The sequence below is a fragment of the Argiope bruennichi genome, chromosome X1, assembly GCF_947563725.1.
Source record: "Argiope bruennichi chromosome X1, qqArgBrue1.1, whole genome shotgun sequence".
Classification (NCBI taxonomy): domain Eukaryota; kingdom Metazoa; phylum Arthropoda; class Arachnida; order Araneae; family Araneidae; genus Argiope; species Argiope bruennichi.
This window is the reverse complement of record NC_079162.1, coordinates 100,387,076-100,408,345: the sequence shown is the minus strand read 5'-3', so window position 1 is coordinate 100,408,345 and position 21,270 is coordinate 100,387,076.

The window sequence follows — 21,270 nt, the reverse complement described above, 5'->3', positions numbered from 1 at the left end:
GCAATTATAATTTAAATTAGTTTCATATTTGATCAAAATAATGATAAAAAACTAAATTGTAATAGTAATAAAAATTATAGATTATCGTAAACTGTAAATGTAATAAAAAGGACAAATAATTCTGAATTGAGATTTTAATAAAAATAATAAATAATTGTAATTAATTCTCCTATTTTTTAGAAAATTAATCTGTCAAATATTTTTAAACAGTTAAATGTAAGGACCTCATCCATTAAGTTCATTAGTTATCTAGATTATATATAAAACATTCGGTACATTTTTATATTGGTTATAGATAAAACTTTAGTTCCTATAATTTGAGTTTTATGTGCAATGTGTTTTGTATTTTCCAAATTATATATTCTTGTTTTTAGCAATTACTGCTTTCAGAGAACCCAAATTTAAATACTTTCAACTGCAATAATTGGTTGGTGTTATAAAATTAATATAATTTAATTGTTAAGTAAACTAACAAGTCATCGAAAGTGGCTAATCTAAAACATATAATCGGTGATAACTCACAAATAGTTTATATATTATTATTTCAATTTCACATTTAAGCCTGGGAAAAAGTTTTAAGGAGGAATATGCTTAACGTAATTGCTAAAAGAGGAGGACAGCTACCGCATTTGCTCTGGGCGCCATTTTATGTAGGTACGCCTTAATTGGTGCCAGGTCACATTCCCGAAATGCAACTAGAAGAAATATTTATTACTTTTTAATGCTTTTTAAGCATGTATAATAAACATGTATTTTTTATAATTTAATTTATAATTTTTTATAATTTAATTTATAATTTTTTATAATTTAATTTATAATTTTCTTTTGTGTTTTTAATGTATATTATACATCTATGTGGGATGCAGGGATTTTAACGAATTCTTTGTTTTAATATTAAGGAAATATTATATTATTTGTACATTTTCTTATCATTTTGCTAGATGTTTCCCCTTTCTGATAGAGATATCCCCAATGACCTCATAACCATGATAATAAATTCTGAAAGATCATGAAATAGTTTAATACTGAAAGAAATGCAAGCGAAAAAAATGCTTCAAAACTTTCTAAACGTAGCAACTCTTGAAATTTTCTGTCTGCTATTTATAAAGATTATATGTGTTACGTAAATGGGATTAATCCATTGATTATATATAATTACCCTTAATGATTCATAATCACCTCTAAACTTTTTGGTGATTAAGAATAATCACCAGTAATTATACATAATCCCCAATTTATTACATTTACCGTAACATATGCAATTTACGGAACATCAAACAAATAATTTAAATGTCCAAAATTTGTCGTAAAATGAATAAATACATAGTATTTTTTAAGTACTTGTCGGATTTTAAATTCAAAGTTCTAAGAAAAATATGTAAAGGAAGGCTCGAAGAAATTTTGTATCACTCTCTAAAATATATTTTGGGGTGCATGGTTGAATCTCTTTGCACTTCTCCCTTACTTGTGCATGAACCTTGAAATCTTGGCATAAATGTTGTTTTATGTTCCACGAAACATCACAATTTTGAACAAAATTTTTCTCGAATAATTGAATAGATCTATTAATATTAATTTTCCCTTTCATTCTTTAATTTTAGATTGTAATCATTATATTTAATATTCAATGTCAGATATTTTTTATGAAGTCACGCATTGATGAATACAAGATTATTATGCACCTCGTTAATTTTTAGCTCAGCAGCGGTCCCCAACAGGAGGGTAATTTCCCGCTGTGCCCTCCTAGTGTCTCAGCTCCTGGAAAGTAAACATTTTGAGGGAAAAAACACCATGATGCTCTGAATTTAATAGTTCTACCTAAGCCTGATTAGCAATTAACGACTTTTACTACATTTCTTTCAAAATGAAGCATATTACTTTAATTACAACATAATTACATTTAAGTGCTTAAAAGTTTAATATCCATTTTTATTCCACTTTTTGATTCACGACCTCATTTGAGAAATATTTTTGCGGACCCTAAATAGAAATAAATAAATAAAATTAGATCCGAGGATTATATTATTGTATTATACAGAACAATCCTCAATAAATAAATAAATAAAATGACATAACGCCTCTCCATGCCCCTGCAACTATAATCTTTATGATTATTTAAACAGTTGAATGGACCTGGAGAAAATAAAATGACAGCAGAACATTAGTATTTAAAATAGCACTAATGATTTATCAGTAGGGGAAATTATCATAAAATAATCGTTTGGCACATTTTAAAGGCATGTTTTAAATAAATTCTTAATTTTGACTCATAAATATTGATGAATTTGAGGGAAAGAGGAGGTTGCAGAAATTGATGCTTCAGCCACTGTATATTAAAGAGAATCTACTAGGCGTCATTGCCCAAAGTTCAACAAGCTGTTTTCTATAAAGTTAAAAAATAATTTTAAAACAAAATTAGCAAAATACACGAAAATTTTTTCCCTTTCTATATAGTATTCATACTAACAAAACCAATTTTTAGTTAAAAGCATATTATTTAAAATTGAAGTCTGTGTTTATTTATGAATATAAAAATTTATTCAAATAATTAAATAAAATTTTGAAAGATTCACTGGAATTTTCCTTCAAACGAATAACAAAAATATCCCCATTCTTCAAAAACGCCATTAAACTAGATTTATAAATAAGAACATAAATGAAACAAGTAACATATAATCACTTGTATTTCTTGAGGTTATTTAACACACACACATATTGAAACAGCACAGAAACAAAAATCGTTTCAATTAATGATTTAACGGTTGAGGAAAAAGCGAAAAATAATAAAAATAATAAATTGCACACGTAAGACAACTTGTGATGCTCTCAAAAAAGGTCATGAAATTAAATGTAATTAATTGATAAAAGAACGAGTTGACAGAGAAAAGAATGTGAAAACTCTCTCCCGGAGGTTTTTTGAAATAAAAATCGAGTTTTAATTACTCTTTAGTTGGGCTAAGTCAGCCAGTCGATGTGGTCCATCATGTCAAGGACGCCCACATCATCAACTTCCAAACAGCGGACATGCGTCGCATACCACTTGCAACCTACAGGTCCACCTCACTTAAATGGATCCGTCACACTTTTTGCCCCTAAAAATAGCGGAAGATTTACGAAACAATACCTGATTTTGTTTAGTATTGCGGTTTCAGGAGAAACTACCTTCATCAGTGGAGCCCATTTTGACACTTGTTTCTAAAAGGTTCTTCTTTTTATATCGATGAACACTTGATATATTTTTCTATTCAAGCCGGCTTTATGTACATGAGAGCATATAATTGCATGTGTTTGAATGTAATATAAATTAGCAGTTGTATAAAAATGTAAATTTAAGCATTAATAATAAACATAACAATGCAACGCATGGGATAAAGAATAAAAGAAGCGCGTTTTCGCTCCTCGCGCCAGCTGCTTCTACAGGAAACAGCAGAAATAAGAAAAACATTTGTAAAAAATATCAATATAAAAAAAAATGGAAAAGTAGTAGAGCATCGAGGAGAATGTGTGCATGCTCGTGTATGTATATGTGTCGATAATCATGAAATGTTTTGGTTTTTTGAAAGCAATTTTCTTTGATAAACATTTTTTTTTTTTGATTTTGATAATTATTATTTTTTGTAATTTGTTATTTTAAACTGTATTTCTTTTTATATAAATGCATATGTACATATACAGTTATGTTTGTTCGCATACATTTACAACTCGGGGACTGTGAACAATGAGATAAAAAATGGGACCAGGGTTAATATTGGAAAAACTTTTCCTTAATAATCGACTGTTGGGTACTCTGTGTGTAAATAGTGGCGTGCTTCTGTTCATAATTGAAAGATCGCGACATCGAATCTTAAATACATGGAAGATGTGGATTACATGGAACTTATGTTGACTTAAATTTCTCACATTAGTGTGGAATGGAAATTCGAAATGTTAATAAAGATATCGTCATCGTCATTTGACTACTATTGAAAATTACGTTCATTCCCAGTAACCATCACATAAATTCTAAACGGGCCGATATTCTAAGTTACATTAGCATTCCGTTTTAACTCTTTAAAGGGCCAGTTTTTCTAGTTATATTATGTTAAAATATTTTTAGGCTTGAAATTAGAATAAGAAAAGGGATTTATTCAGCTTATTAGATAAATTAAATTTGGTTAATTAATAATTAAGTGACAAACCAAGACACATCATTTTGTGTGAGATAAAGAACTGAAGCATCTAAGTTTCTGTCTTTCTAAAAAAATTGTCAGAACTTATGCCAACCTATATAATTTCATACAAAGGTTGATAAATTTGGTGGGAAGCATACTTCCCACGGCCTTAGAAAGGGTTAAAGAATTTTAGGGCAATTTTTAGAGAGATCTTGAGAATGTGAGTTTTAATCAGATGAAGAGGGTGAAACAAGAGCTATCATTTCCACACCACATCAACTATAGAACTTATTACCTTTGACTTCAGATTGACAATGCACTAATCCCATATGCACGCCTAATCTATGACAGATTTGGGTTTCGATTTCTCGAGTCCTTAAGCAAAGACTTTACTACTAGGCCATTCAGCCCTATAATCCTTCTACAGATTATTCAGCCCCATTCAGGACTGTAATCTAACAAATTAAGAAGAAAGGGTAAATGAAATTCAAAAGGTGTCATTTGTATCATTTACAGGTCAAGAATAGTTTCTAGGGGAACTAAAGAAGCATTCACTCAACGAATAAATTGCGTTATATTACACAAATTTACAAAGCTTCCGCATTTTAGAAATTCTGAATGCATCTTTTAAATTTCTAGAACAGACTGAAGGATAAGCAGTAAAACTGTGTTTGATCAATGAACTTTGAGTAATGTTAAAAATTAGTAATAGATGGATTCTTTGGATTAATTTGCAGTTTTAAAACTACATCAGGAATATTAGAGAAGATATTGTAATTTCGAATTGACATAAGGCGACTAAAAATTAGAGAGACAAGTATTTAAATTATTTATCATTCATATAAATCCATCAGTTCCCTCCCTATGAACAAGTGTGCAATCCAGCTGAGTAAATAATTCAAAGCACATCTTAATTCTTTCTTATGTAAGAAAACTAGTGTTATCATCGTAGATTAAAATTTGAGTTCTAATTTGTCAATATATTAAAATCTTATTAACTTCAACAAAGAGAGCAAAATAATTCACACCATGATCAATGCAATTTTTGTACTAAAATTATTAAATGAGAAAATCTTTTCATTATTTAAAATAATCGATATGATTCCTTAAGAAATGAGCTCGTGTCGAATGATGGAATAAAAATATAGATAAAAAAAATGAAAAAGACTTTAAAATTCAAACAAATTAACCACATTTTTTCTAATTTTCCGTTAAACTTTTCTTGAATATTTGGTTTTTATTTATTTTAAGGCTTTTAATTTGTGAATATGTGCTAAGGTGTCACTGCTGTTTCGAACTCAGTTATTTGAATGAATTTTCTTTATTCGTCAAACAATGTACACGTTGAGTCTGCTGAATTCCGGCACAGAAATAAACTACTTTTGATTTTGAAAATCCTGCATTCACTTTTTATTACAGCAGTTTAACTTTCATTTAAAATAATGCATTCACAGATTTCATTTAGCTGTATTTGTAAAAATATTGAGTTTTAAATATTTTTAGAATACGAAGAGTTTAGGGATTTTTTTGCAGCAAACGTTGAATATTCGAAAAATTTTTTCTATATAAACCAATTGCACAACTTATTTCAAACTTTTCTCATTCGCCAGTTTCTAGTTAATGTAGTTCAGTTAGATTAATACCCCGTTTGTAAGCAACACGAGGGCTGTTTTCGTCAGTTTTTACTATTCAGAGTCACCTAAGATTAGTATACCATAAGCATGCTAAGCAAGTTTAGTATACCATATTCATATACTAAAAATTACGTATATTGATGCTACGGTTTACCCCATTAATCAGCTTAATTAATTTTATGCAGCCAGCAAAGCTTAATTTCATGAGTTTTAAATAATCCGAGAATTGCCAACTAAAATAACGAACGGATTAAATTAGTACTGATTGGTCAAGACAGAAATAAAAATGGCACCCTTGTGCAAAACCTCTATCTTCATCTTCCAATACGAAAAGTTAACGGATGTAAATTTATATTCACAGCTCCCTGTTTTTATTATAGAATAGAACGCCGTCTCATATCCCCGTATCCGTGACCATTCTGGTTACTGAACGATTTGGTGGACATGTTACGGGAATTTTATTTAAGAGCGAAAATATTTACAGTAGAAAAAAAAAATAACCATTTACAGAATTTACAAGCATATAAGAAATGATATTAAGATGAAGCCGTTTACAAAGATTTTCAACTTCGAAAAATTATTTGAAATAATAACATGCTGGGAGATAAAATGTGTAAAAATATGCATATATTTTGTGTGTCACTTATTTTTATGACATAGTAGATGAGGATGCAGATAAAAAAAATCAGATGGAAAATAATTTGGTTAATGGGAACGAAGGGAAACTCTGAATGAAATGTATAATAGGAGACTGCGGTGCTTGTTTTTTCCCTTAGTCTTTCTTAGTATGACACTTGATGTTGAGAGCTAGAGAGGCAAGAATAGATTTCTATTTTCACTTATAAATTTAATTATCCTGTGGATTTTTTGCCTGGAAAGGAAGTTGCTGGCGACTCTTTTCAGCCATTCTTGTTCATGGCTTGGTGATGGTTTTTCATATGGCAAGAGATTGTGAGGATGCCTTCCGTAGCATAATGAAGAGCCGTGTCGATCCCATCACAACTGTACTGGTCATTCTCAGACAGATTGAACCTTTTGATGTAGGCAGGAAAAGGACCGTGTTCTGAGAAGAAAATAATATCACTTCTGATCCAGTTAGTGGGATGAAGGTTGACTGAAGGCAGGATATTAAAAACTTTCCTGCCTGTGTCACCATTGCTCCAATATCCTTGCCATTCCTCTAGCATGTTTTTCCGGAGAAGGGCTTTTATATGTGGTTTAGGTAGCTTTGTTTGCATATAAAATTGCCCATTTCGCGTTGCGTCCTCCGCCAGTTGGTCTGCTTTCTTATTGCTTATATTGCCTGCATATGCTTTTACTCATGAGACTTTTACTGTTGGATTTGAAAGCAGGACACCAAAAATTTATCTTGCTATTTGGTTTGTACTCTTTAGATTAGAGGATGCCATGATACTAGCTATATTGTCGACATGTATTTTAAAAGTGCTGCTGTTTAAAAACAAAGATGCATATTTTACTTCTTCATGAAGTACGGTGAGTTCAGCTTGAAAAACAGTATTGTTGTCATTCAATTTGGCAGACCAGTGGTAGGACCAGGAATCATTGATCAGGACACAAAACGCAGCTCCAACTCAAGTTTGAGCCATCTGTGAAGATATTGATATTGCTCATTTGAGATATATTTTTTCTTTCATCTTCCAATGAAGAGTTGGTTGGGATTGAGATGCTGTGAAGGGTGAGTTGACCAGCCAGTTGCTTTCTTCTCTAGTTCTTCTGGTTGGATCTCTGTTATGTTATGCTCAAGAGGGATTCTTATGCGATATATTGAAGTTATTCTGGCTTCAAACTTGTGCTGCTAGCGATTCTTTTGAGGCTTTGATGCATTTTAATGGCCTTTTCTCCTTGTTTTTCGTATATGTTACAGCCAATTTAGTTGGTCATCAACGTGGATTCCTAGATATTTAAAAGATTTGGTTCTCTTGATGATGTCTCCATTCCATGTGATACTGGGGCCTCTAGCCATTTGATGAATGAAATATGGGTTGTTTTTTCCGTGGAGATGGAAAGTTGATTATTTGAGCACCAGCAGTTAAATTTGGCTATTGTAAGTTGAGCTCTCTTTCAAGGCTATTTTTTGTCTGCTTCGATGCTTGACTTGCTACGACATGCTTGCCTTCTCTTTTTGCAGCTTGAATTTTGTTTATCAGTTCATGGAAGTCTGTATCTACTAATCTGCCTTCCCTAAACCCATGTTGACGCTCGCTAACGCTATTGATGGTTTCAAAATGTTAAGTTAACCTTTTAGTCATCAGTTTCTCCGGCCCTTTCCCGATTGTTGGCTAGAGAGAAATGGGTCGATATGAAGATGCCAGTCTCTGGTATTTTCCTTGTTTCTGAAATAAAATAATATTTCCTATTTTCAAGGAATCTGGGAAGCAACTTAATTCTAGGCATTTATTAAAGAGAGTTGGAAAGATATTATGAAAGCGCTTGTGGATAATTTTAATAAGGAGGTAGTCAATTCCATCAATATCGGGAGCTTTACCTGACGGAAGGTGGTCTATTATCATTGAAATTTTTTGGATCGAAAATGGAGGGTCAAGTGGCTGCGTTGAAGTGTTTAAATTATAATTAGTTGAAATAGCAGGAGATGGTAAAATCTGGTCCAGGATGGTTTGCGTTGCTTCTTTCAGACTTCCTTTTGGGTCACTGTTTATCAGGTATGGGATTTGTGATGGGAAAACTGATTTCCGAAAAGCGGCTTTGTAATGCTTTCCATATGGGTTGGAGGCTGTACTTCAGAAATTTCTTCAACCCGTATTTTTCGCTTGTTTAATATGCTTTTTGTACTCAGTTTTCTCTTTCTTGAAGATCTGGTATCTCCACTGCCTTTCAATTTCTGGTGCCCTCAGTACTCTCTTTCTTAGTGCTCTAACTTTCTTTTTATGTATTTCCAATTTCTATGTCCACCAGTTTGGTTTCGTTAATAGTAGCTGTTTTTTAATCTTGAAGGGTTTTTTTGCCGGCATTAATAATAGAGTTTTGAAGTACTATTGTGGAGTGATTTAGTTCTCTGGAATTTCTTGCTGTTGCTATTTTATTTTCTAAATAATAAATAATCTTTACCAAGTATATTGAGAAATCTAGGATGACACCCATGGCTTGTCTTGTGTCTTTTGTAGAACTAGTTAGCTATAGTGGATGCTATTGCTGTTTGTATCTATGGTCACTTAAGGAAATATCACCCAGAACCTCCCAGTTAATGGAAGAGTCTATAACTGATTGGGGACATAAGATCAGATCTGGCCAGCCAACGCTATTATTTCTTTGGAAAATTTGTGGGCATCTGATTTATATAAAATATATAAGATTTGATAAGATAAAATCCAAGACTTCATTGCATCTGTTGGCATTGGACCTGTACCTCCAAAGGGTGTGGTGTCCATTCAAATCAGCGCCGATGATGATCTTTTCCTCCGGCAGGCTGGTAATGATCTCTTAGATTTCTTCGAGAGTTGTGTGGACATCTTGTGCTGGTGAGGAGTAGGCAGAAATTATTGTGATGGGATATGAGGATGTTTGAATTTTTAAAGCTACCATATTGAACTTTGTTGCCAATAAAGCAGGTTTTAATTGGGCAGACGGCATGAGAATTTCAGCCTTCTGGTTTGTGGAACTAAACGTTTTAGGCGATTATGGAATTCCGGGGATTTCGTTGCTATAATGGTATTGTTCTTGCACTAGGATGATATCCGGTTTGATGGTGCTTGCTGTCAAATGAAGCTGGTTGGTGGATGCTTTAGCTCTAGCTAAATTTATCTGGAGTATTTTTAGTGGGCCTTGAGCAGAGGCTGTCGCAATGTTAAAGGGAAAACAAGAATTTTCAAAATTATTACTGTCCTTACTAATAATAGTCTCTTGATTTTTTTTTTATAAATTGCTACCTCTTTTTGGTAGCAGCGACATTGATTGTCGATGGCTCTGTGCCGCACGCTGAAGTTAGTTCCTCTCAATCTGATACTTTCGGAGCAATTAATGCAGTTGGAATCCTCACTTGCAGCTTCTGCTGTTATGTCTATAACCTAACAACCACAAAATGGCGTAGTGAACTTGCACTCTTTTGAAAAGGCTGTGTGGCCATAGGCGTGACAAGTCGAGCACCTCTTGATATGAAAGAATTCCTTCATCTGATACATGGACCAGCTAATAGGAATCTTTTTAAGTTATTTAAGCTTATGGTGAGCCTCACCGGGTGTTTCCAGAACCCAATGGCTTGTACCTTCTCTGAGACCTTTCATTTTGAATCGGAGTCGCAGATTAGTGAAGTTTTCAAAGCCGTTCGAAAATCTTTATTTGTAGTATCGCTGGGCAGATCGTAGATAATTAGGCTTGGGAATCCTTTCCCTGGAAATCTTACAGATATATTCTTCTTAAAAGAATCATTAGATTCGATTGTCTTCTTCAGTTGGTCAAATTCCTGCTCCTTGTCACATACAATAGCCAGCCCTTTATTTTGAAGTTTTCTCACCGCCCTGATCTTGAAATTGGCCCTTTCCTCCTTCGATTCTTCTCTTAGAATTGATTCAATAGTTTTGTCATTTCCTTCTGTTTGTTTTTTATTATACAGACAGTGTATATTCCATGAATCATATTACAGATACCCACGTTATATTGTATTTCTAATTAGAAACTGTAATTATTTTGATTAATAACAGAACTAATACTATATACGTGTATATTATACGAATGGCAGTAGATGTTTTCGGTTTCTCGCATCGCTGAAATTCTTTTGCGGTTTCTGTTCAGAAATCGAAATTCTGTTTGCACTACAATGGAGCCTCACTGACCTTGAACCATCTCATTTTTCACTTTTAACAGCGGTCGATTGATAAAGGAATTATTTTTAAAGCTTCAAATTAAGAGAAACAAATTATGCGATTACAACTGGTTTAATTCATTTAACCATTAAGTTTATGACAGAAATTGTTACGAAGGTTCCTTTTACCTCGCACATAGAAAACTTTTTGAATAAATACCTAAAGACTTATCATACATGAATAATTTTGATCTTATTTATTTGAATTAAATCTTTAAAAAAATTAGGAAATGACAGAACATTCAATAAAATCCAAAATTTCTTCCCAAAATGGCGAATAAAAAGAATCAGTAACAAGACATTCACTCACACGATAATTTAAATGCGCATATAGACGAATAGCTAACTGCATGTTTTCTTAAGCTAAGCTTTTGACCAAGCCTTTTTTTCTTCCAAAAAGAAGCACAATAGATTCCGTAACTACAATAATGGTATGGAGCTTTAATCATGCATCTTGCTAGCATGGATCCATTCCATCAAATTTATTTGAGAATTTTATTATTAACCGTATTCTTTTCATAACTTCTTTCCATACATTTCAAGATTTGAATGGTGCAATTCATTAGTGTAGTGACCAAACAAAAAGGGAGTTAGAAGTCTCGCACTTAATTACTATGCTAATTACAATATTAAAACCTTCTTTTTATAATTTTGAACATTCAAGTCTTATTTCATCATTCATGGTTACTAGTATTATTTAATCTAAAAATTAAAATTTCTCATATTAGAAAGTACCACGTTTATGGGATCCTGTTTAGGTAAATAAATATATTAATAAATAATTGAGAGCTTTAAAATTATTTAAATATTTTATTTTCATAGGGAACAATAAATTACAAAATTTAAGAACTTTAGTATATGAGGAAGTGAGTAAAAAATCGAACATAAATTTCCATCCTCACAAATTTGAAACATGCGAAGTAAAAGCTTTTAAAAATATGCTAATCACATTTCCTATAAAAGGAGGTGAAGAATATTGTTTTGTTAATTGCCCTGGGCGCCATTTTTTGTAAGTAAGTCACTAGCTGTAAGCTGTAAATGCTTGCTATTGCCAATTGCTAAACCCATTAGCTGTCACGATCCGCATTTGGAGATTTTGGAAATTTACGTACATCACTCGGCGTCAAAAATATATTTGGTACGCCTGACAGTTTTAGTTTCATTCTTTCTCTCTCAAGATTATGTGTAGCAAAAAGTATGAATTTTGTGCTTCGTTTCTTTACCACAAGCGAACAAATTTGAAATTCGTCTGTAAATTGAACGGAACAAAATTGTCATATTTGAAGTATTATTTTTTTTGGTTTGGTTTTTATAATATAACGAAATACCGTACGTAGAGATGAAATTTAGAGGTTATAGTAACGATCTTTTATTTACTCAGTCTTTTGTTTTCTATCGAAATGACTTTATTGTTCTTTTTATAACTATATCCTTTTTAGAAAAATATCAAATATTTTCAAAATAAAATATAATTTGAATATGATTATACTATTATACAGCTTTTTGTACATATATAAAACTTATTGGACCAAAACTTTTCAAAAAAATTAACAGTTAATGGGTTATTTATGGAACTCATGCTGCTCCTAGATACTAAATAAAATCTATTGCTACTCCGGAGGCGACTGGTCCAAATATATCTCGAATTCCGGATTTTTTTATTTTCATATCCGGAGTTAGAGAATTTGTGAAACTTCTGAAATTTTGCTTATATGGATGATATTATAACAGAATGTAGAACATCTAAAAAGATGAAAGCCTGGCTGTTGTGCAAATTGTAATGTATTAAGTATTCTCATTAAAAAATGCTTCCAAAGTTATTTGGGACTAAAATTGCTCTCAAAACCTTACTAACATAGACTTTGGGGATACTTTTGTCACAATCAGATTTTCGTTATGTGTGTTTGGACGACTGCCTAAGGTTACCACAATGGTAAAGCACTTGTCCATTTAGAAAAAGTATCATCCGTTGGTCGGACTTTTTCCCATGTTGTTGTTGTTTCTTATGGCACTTGCCATGGATAAGTCCGCAGTTACGAAGACAGCGATTTAAGCCGGAGGGGGAGCGTCTTTTGTTTTTATAGTAGCGCCAACTAGGACCAAGAGTACGACTTTGCTACTCAAGCATCACTCATTCGCTTGCACAACCCCCTTTTACAGGAAGGCATATTCACACATCTCACAGATAGAACAACGGAAGAACAACCATGCCCAAACCGGGACTCAAACACGGGACTCCCAGATCAAGGGGAAGACGCGCTACCCCTATGCCAGACTTTTTCCCATCAGGTATTCATATTCGCAATTCACTTATTTCTCGGGTTAATTTTCACGCTTTTTTAAAATAGGACTGAGTTGAATGCGCTTGCCATTCCTAGTGGCTGTCTTTATCGTTGTCACCTGGACAATAAGGGCAAATGCCCTGATCAAAATTCAAGTATGAAACAACTGCATTTTGGAGAAAGTAAATAATTTTTTTAAAACTCTTATTCTTTAGATTCTCAAAATTTCAAAAGCTTTGTTTAAGTATTGGAGAGCGTACAGAACACATTATTCCTATTTTCAACGAGCATAGAAAAGCAAGAAATATATTTGCATTTAAAGGAATGGAACGCTCTGTAGCTGTAATTAAGCAATTCAAATTTTGTGGATTCGTTTTTTCTTTCAAAAGAAAACAATTTTTTATTGATTTGCATTTACTATCTATATAAACAGTTTTTAAGAAACAAGTATATATATTATAATATTAATTTCTTGCTATCATGAAGATAGTTGGTTTCAAAATTTCGCACTTAAAAAGAGTAAACTTCCCTACTAGCACAAGACATTGCACGATATCTTCAAGATATTGTCCGACATTCTGAATGCCGGCCAATATTGTATAGATATCGCAGCAATGTTGTTGGTATGTTGTGCTAATAGAGTTTTAAATATTTTTTTTAAAAATAGGAAAAAAATAAGAACACTTTTTTAACACATTCTAAATACTCAAAGTTTGTTGTTGATTTGATTGTCAGCCACCAGTAAAGATTAGGACCATACTGGTTTGGATACAAAGATCGGACATCTGCTTTCAAATTTCATAACATGGGGAAAAATACTAAGAAAAACATTCTCAAGGAAATGTTAGGTACTGAAATTTAAACAGTACTTGATTTTAATATGATTACATTTGAGTGCATCGCCTTTCTAAATCAAATGAATTCATGAATATTCAAATAAAATGAATAGAAATTTTTATTCCAGGATTAAATTTGTTAGTGATGGTCATTAAAAAGGCATGAGAAATTTAGATGATTTTCACAACTTCTAAGGCTATAGATGTATTTTATTGTGCGTCTTATAATAAAAACGGCAATTTTTCTAGCATTAAAAGTATCTATAGCTATTCAATTATGCTATTTATTTATGTGATATAACTAGATTAATTATGTTTAGATATTTTGTAACTTATAAATATTTCTATACTGTTATTATGAGCATTATATTTTAGAACTATAACTAGCATGTAATATATTTAGCATGCAGATGAATGATTTAAGTAGTTCCTTTCCATTTTTTTCTAAATATATGTGATTGCACATAGTAATTTCGACTTATTTCAGGCAAAAGCCTCTACAGCAATTAATTTGTCATTTAATTTCACGTTACAGTTTGCTTAAATATATACTTTATAATAAGCTAACTAATGTACAATTATTGTAGCTAAAAATCAAGCTTTACCAACAATAAATAATCTTAAGTAAATCTCATTTTTTACGCAGTCATTCTGTCTAATGTTTTTGCAACAGTTAAATATAATACAAAACATTTTGTGCAAAATTGCAAACATTTTAATTTTCATGCCTCAAAATTAAGATCGAATAGTAATACATTTCAAAGTACATACACTCTTTAATTTCCATCCACAGAAATTTATAGCAAGTTGATTCAATTAAATTTGGATTTTTCAACTGTATCAAATAGCCTAAAAAATTTGACCAACTTAACAGTCTGAAATTTAAACAATCTGGACGAGCAAACTGGTCGCCAAAGGTGGCTAGTAAAACACATTTGTATGGGTATATACAGGAGGAAATGCTCGTATATCCATGTCATATGTGCGTGTTAGATTTAGATAAGTTTAGTTATAATAACGTCCCGTTTTAAAGAAAAACTAGGGCTATTTTGGGATGGACCTCGTAATTTTGAACCACGGTCAAATGACGAGAACGACACCTGAGCTGGCACTCCCCTCACCACACTACATCACACCAGCAGGAGGACCTTTAGCCCGGACGGATTTGGCGTGCACCAGACTTGCTTACACAACGGTTCTTCGGTGGAATCGGGTCACGAACCCGACACCCACCGGTTACGAAGCCGCGGCCTTACCACCAGGCCACCGCGGCCCCATGTATATGTTAGAGGGTTAGGTCTAAAGTGAATTGGTGTGGAAGCTTAGAGAGTGTGGCGATATGTCAAGTGGGGCATATTCATTACCCAGAAAAAAATCAGGACGTCTATCCTATATAAATTTGTGTTTCTCCAAAAGGGGTGTTGATCAAATTGGAGCAAATAATCCTTCCTTATAAAAGTAAAAAGATAATAGTGCAGAAAAAAATTGAAAGATCAATCTCATTTGCCAACTCTTTCGAATAAAATGTGAGGTGTCAATTATGGGAAGAAGAGAATACCAAAATGGTCTCTCTTTTTTTGAGGGGGGGGGGCAAATTTCCTTTATGCACTTTTTTATTATCTTTATTAAGAAAACGTTCAAATGGAGTTTACTATGACAGTAGCTATTCTATAGATATATCATCCTCCAACAAGGATTTTTGTTCCCCTTTTTGTGAGATTTGACAAAAAAAAAAAAGCAAATTATATCCAAAAAAATCACAATACATGATATAAAGGTTGAACCCAATCTTGACACTGAGTTTAGGAAAATTCTCTCATTTTTCTTTTAGTTCTTCAAAGATGATTTTAATCTCATCTTTTTGTACTAGGCAATCATTATACGGATATATTGGTATTCTTAACGGAGATTATAAAAAACTATTCTAAAAATGTGTAGATCCAGAATTTGTTAAGGAACTTTTAAGGAATGCTTTTTCTCCGTTTTTGAAATTAATGCTCTTTGGTAGTTATGATGTAAAGAAAAATAGTCCAAATAGTGGCACCTAATTGTCTTCACAAATTTGCTTTTAAATGAACTTAGATATTAAATGCAAACTCCAATAAATGGTAATCCCATAAGTTTTATGGGTTTTTTTAATACATATATTTGTCAAATAAAGGTCGTTTATGGAGAACGTGAGATCCAAACTCTGCTTTGGTATATTGCAGATATTAATCCGGTGCGATTTTTCAACCATCTAATTATTAAGTTATGTATAATACAAATTACCCACATTTATTCCGTTCTAAGTCCAGAACATACCATCAAATCCTCTTTAGCATTTTATCACTTTTATTCTAGCTTTCTTCATTATTCAAGGAAAATATTTGCAACCCTATTAATCTATTTGGAAGTAATGAATACCAATGCACAGAATTCATTGGTCAGATACTTTTAAGATCAGAATACGAATTTAATTTTTAGCCAAGAAGGGAAGATCAGAATGGAATCAATTCATTCTCAGGCTTTAGGAATATATTGCTTCAGATTTGGGAATTTATTACTTTACTTTGTTGTTTAAGATTTTTAAAAAATCGTTTCACCTTTTCTTTGGTATAATTCAAATTCTTATATCAAAATTTGGTTTTAAGGATTTTTAATGTTTTCTTAATCTTTTCAATCTATTTTATGATATATTTTGCTTACAATATTAAGGCTGAATTATCAAATAAGTAAAGTAGGCAAATGTCTAGAGGTTCCACGGCTTTTGACAGTCTTATGGCCTTCAGATTTGTTTTGCTTTATTTTCAAGGTTATTTAATATCGTACGTTCATTTTTCATTATAAGGGCCATAAACTAGAATCTATTCAAATTAAACTATTGGAGAAGAATTTATTACTTCTAAAGCTGTAGATTTATTTTTAGAACATTTCTTATGCACTTCATAAAAAATGATAAATCTTCATATTTTAAAGTATCTATAGCTATTGATTTATGATATTTTTTTATGTAATATAACTAAATTCAAAAGTAACTTTTAATCATCTAACAAATGCAATTTTTGTAATAGGCATTTGAAACATGTATGAATTTAATGGCTAAAAAAACGTTTTATAAATCAAAATAGGTTTTGTTTTTTGCCAAAAGTTAACTTTTGTAGATCATTTTAAAACTTATGAGTGCTAGTTCTTTTCCTGTGCATGTTATCATTAAGAAAGCTTATAAAGTCTTGCATTGGTAAAGAAAATTTATTAAAAAAGGCTATTACAGACATAGAAATACTTTTTTTTTATTTGATCCTTATTTCAAACAGTCTATTTTCCCCCATAGCTTTAATACACTCCAACATGTGTACTTTACGCAACTCTGAGAATATCTTGACGATATTCAATTTCCCGCTAGATATTCTCCAGCACGTTTGTTGTTACCGATGATATTGTATCCATTATTCTTTCCTTTAATGCGTCCATATTGGGGACCAGTGTTGCAAAAACTTTGTCTTCGGCACACCCTTCAGAAAAAAGTCTTATGGAATAATGTCCGTAGAACGTGAGGGCCTGCTGTAGGATCATCTCTTCCAAACCATCGATTGGGAAAAGTTGAATCGAGGAATTCACGAATAGGAATTGCCCAATGTGGCGGAGCACCGTACTATTGATAAATTACCCTTGGTTAGTATTTTTTCTAATTGAACTTCTACAACCAACTGCAACATATCCAAATAAACTGTTTCTGTAATGAAGGTTTCAGAAAGAAAAAAAAAAAAGAAATATCCAAAAATTTTATCAAGAACTAAGCCTCACTAAACATTAATCTTCTGAGTTTCCATTTCATGTCATGTCCACAACATGTGGGCTTGCAGAACTCTATATCTAAATACTGTGTTGATTCACCTTGCCTGATAAATGAAAAGTAGCCTCAATAGAAATATATACGCGTTTAAGGTAGTCATTAGCATTATTAATGCTATCTAGAATCTCCACACTAAAAGATTTGGTGTTGGGTGCCGTCGTTTCGATTGAAAACTTGAACAATTTGCATTTTATAAGCACACAAGCGGAGTCTCTGGCGTTAAACTTTAAACACTGTGCTCTGAGGGACTTCACGGATAGCTTTTATCGTTTCCTCCCTCACAAGAGGCCTAACGCTTCTTGGAAGATCAGCAACGCTGCCTGTCTCTATAGACCTGTAATACCATCACTTGACGCTGTTAACCTACGAAGGATTACGTCCATGGGCATCTTCTTTGCACGCTAATCGATGATTTACTCTTGCATTGTGGGTTTTCTTTCATGGACACTAATTTTCAGTTACGAATATCAGAGCTACCTACATCGGTTAAAACTGCAACTAGGAGGGGGGAAATGCGGTTTGAAATAAAAATCGAAATAAGAAAAGAAGTATGTATGCATCTTCAAACAGTTTTTTAAAATAAATTTTCTTAATAAGAGCAAGACTTCGTGTATGTCCCATATTTCAGAATCATATTTAGTGTGCGATTTTTTTTTTTTTTTTTTTTTTTTTTTTTTAATGAATGAATGATTTAGATGGTTATTACAAATTTTTTTTTGTATTTTCTAGATTTAGGTGATTTTGCTTAGTTTCAAGATAAATGAATATGCAACAATTAATATATCTTTAAATTTTTTGTTTAACCTATATGCGTACTTTAGCTAATTAGTTAAGTAATGCGCAATTATTTTAATTTAAATTTAAATCATGTTTGTCGAAATGATGAAAGAACTTCATTAATTCTTGTACTTTTCTTAAAGTCATTCTGCTTAATGTTTTTAATAATAAAATCTAAAGGCTTAAATCATTATTAGCCACAAAATATATAGGGTATTTTCAGTTTGTTCATCCATCAAAAATTGGTTCAAATAGTATTGCTTTTTATTTATTTATTTATTTGCTCTGTTTCTTTTCGTATTTCCCTCTTACATCGTGATTGTATGTAGCAATTAATTATTTCACCATAAAAAATACAATAACTAAATTCAAATGGATAAATATAGCAAAATTAAGCCTTTTATGTAAAATCTTATAAGCTTAAAAATGTTTTATATATAAATATTTTAGGCTTTAAGAAAACAAGAGTTGGGGTGCTGTTTTGGTACTTGCCCTAGGAGCCATTTTTGTAGGTACATCCCTGAGCGCCTCGAAGTCTTTTTTTTAATTGATCTGAATTGTAATTATTAAAAAAATATGTCAAATTCCGAAGTTTTAGATTAGTAATTTCCAAAAGAATTATCACTCAAATTTTTTTAAACACAGTTTTAAAGGGCAAACATTTATCTATCAAATGATACTGGTTTAAGCATTGCAAAATGTATAATATATTTTTTTAATTATCGAGATGTGGCCAAGGTCCTTCAAAAATAAATTTTTAAGCACTCCCTTAAGCAAATTTTTAAGCACAAATGGAAGGGAGAAAAATAAACAAACAAATTATGCAGGAGAGAGGAAAGGGCATAGAGGGGACATTTCATAATTCATTGAATACTATAGAAATTTTTTTATATTGAAATTGATTTTTTTAATGATTTTATCTACTAACATAAATATAAACATTCGTAACATTCGGATTTGGGTGAGATCTTATATTTTTATTTTTATATTTAGTTTTGTTTGAAATTATTAACTCAAACAACCATTCAACAAATTCAATTAGGAAACCGCAAACAGAGTGGAACAGATAATGAAACATAAAATAACATTTAAACAGGGTTATTTTGCCCACATAATAATTTTTTTTTATAAATGTGTGGCCATTTTCTGACTGCACGTAAGTATCTTTTAAATACTCTCTAATAATAGTTCGAGTTATAACGGAATTTTCAATTTTAAATAATACCTCTTTTTTATTTTTATGAATTTTTTACTTGAAATTAAACTACATTTCAAATTGTAGCAAAAAACGAAAATCAGCATTTGAGAAGTGATATTGGATAACTGCATTCATTTACAGCTCTGGTGTTAACTGTATGCCTGAAGATAACCTATTTTAGATTCTTAAACCGCGAAAACGCTTAGATTCATTTTCAGTTTTAGAATAAATTGTTTCATCGAATAAATGACAAAACGATTCATTTAAAAAAAATTCATTTTACTTTGTTTATCACAATCATTTATTTGAATCTTCAATTTTATTCATCGTCTTGTTCAAAGGTAATAGTTAATTAGGTAAACGTTTTTGATATAACTACTTCGTCGAAGCTTTAGTTTCAAATAATCAATATAAAGCGAAGCAATAAGGATTACTATAAATAATTTTTGTATCTTATAACTAATTAAATAGAGAGATCAATAGGTCGCCAAAGACGACTAGTTATAAATATAATGAATAAAAATCAATAAATTAATCTAATCAATTCCTATTCTAAAATTCTGTTACGTATATATTACGAATTACAGTATGCATGTATTATACACATTATTGGAAAAATAAAATATGAATACAAATCATAATTGAATTTTATATAATATTTTGGTGAACGTCTAACCAATATATTGTCATTTTGGAATTATATTATTATTTTCAGAATTTTTTTAATCACACTGAAAACAAAATAATCACAAAAGTTACTAAATTCTGGAACAAACTGTTGTTGTCGTTTAAATATTTTTCGTCCGATGGTTTCTAATTCTAATTGTGGAGCCATTCTTGGTAGGATAGAAATCAACAATGTTTGGAGAAGAAAATATAACTTTGAGCTATATAAAATCTATAGAGAGTCAGATATTATAAAATTCATAAAAATAAATTGGATGAACTGGGTGGCTCATATATTTAGAATTGATGATGATTCTATATTTTTTTTAAAAAAATCCTTTTACATAAACCTCTAACAAGTAGGAAAAGGGGTAGACCCAAAATGAGATGGATGGAGTCAGTGGAGACAGACTTCCTGGCTATCCAGGAAAGAAACTGGCACACAAGTGTCGAAAATAGAATGCGATGGAACAGAATTCAGAGGAACGCACTGGTTCACCCTGGACTATCTAGGCAAATATGACGATGATGGTTTCTAACATCTGATAACATTTCCTCTACAAAGTGTTTCAGGGCTAAAATTTTATTTAAAAATATATACAGATTTCCTGAACAATAATTAAAGAATTACTAGTTTTAAGTTCTTAAATGTTATAGTTTAGATCCCTCCTCCCCCTATTTCTTCTAACTTTTTTTCTCCGATTACTTTCTCAAAGCTTTCTGTTTTGTACCAAATCGAACACTCAGTTTAAATCTAGTTCAACGTTCGATATTTACTTAATGCATTTTGAATTGACGTAAAAAAACTTTTCTAATAAATTTCAGTTAGAAATAATTTTTTTTTTCAATGATTTTTTTTTTGTATGTGTGTATTTTCTACCATCATCAATAAACATATGCTCAAAAGCAGTTGAGTATATATAATAAGGAAATTATAGTTCAATATAAGGCTAAAGTAAAGATAAATAAAGAAATAAGACAACTGAATATTATTTATTGACATTGTTAAGAATTACTTAAAAATAGAATCCTTTTTTCTTGTTTTATTTTAATA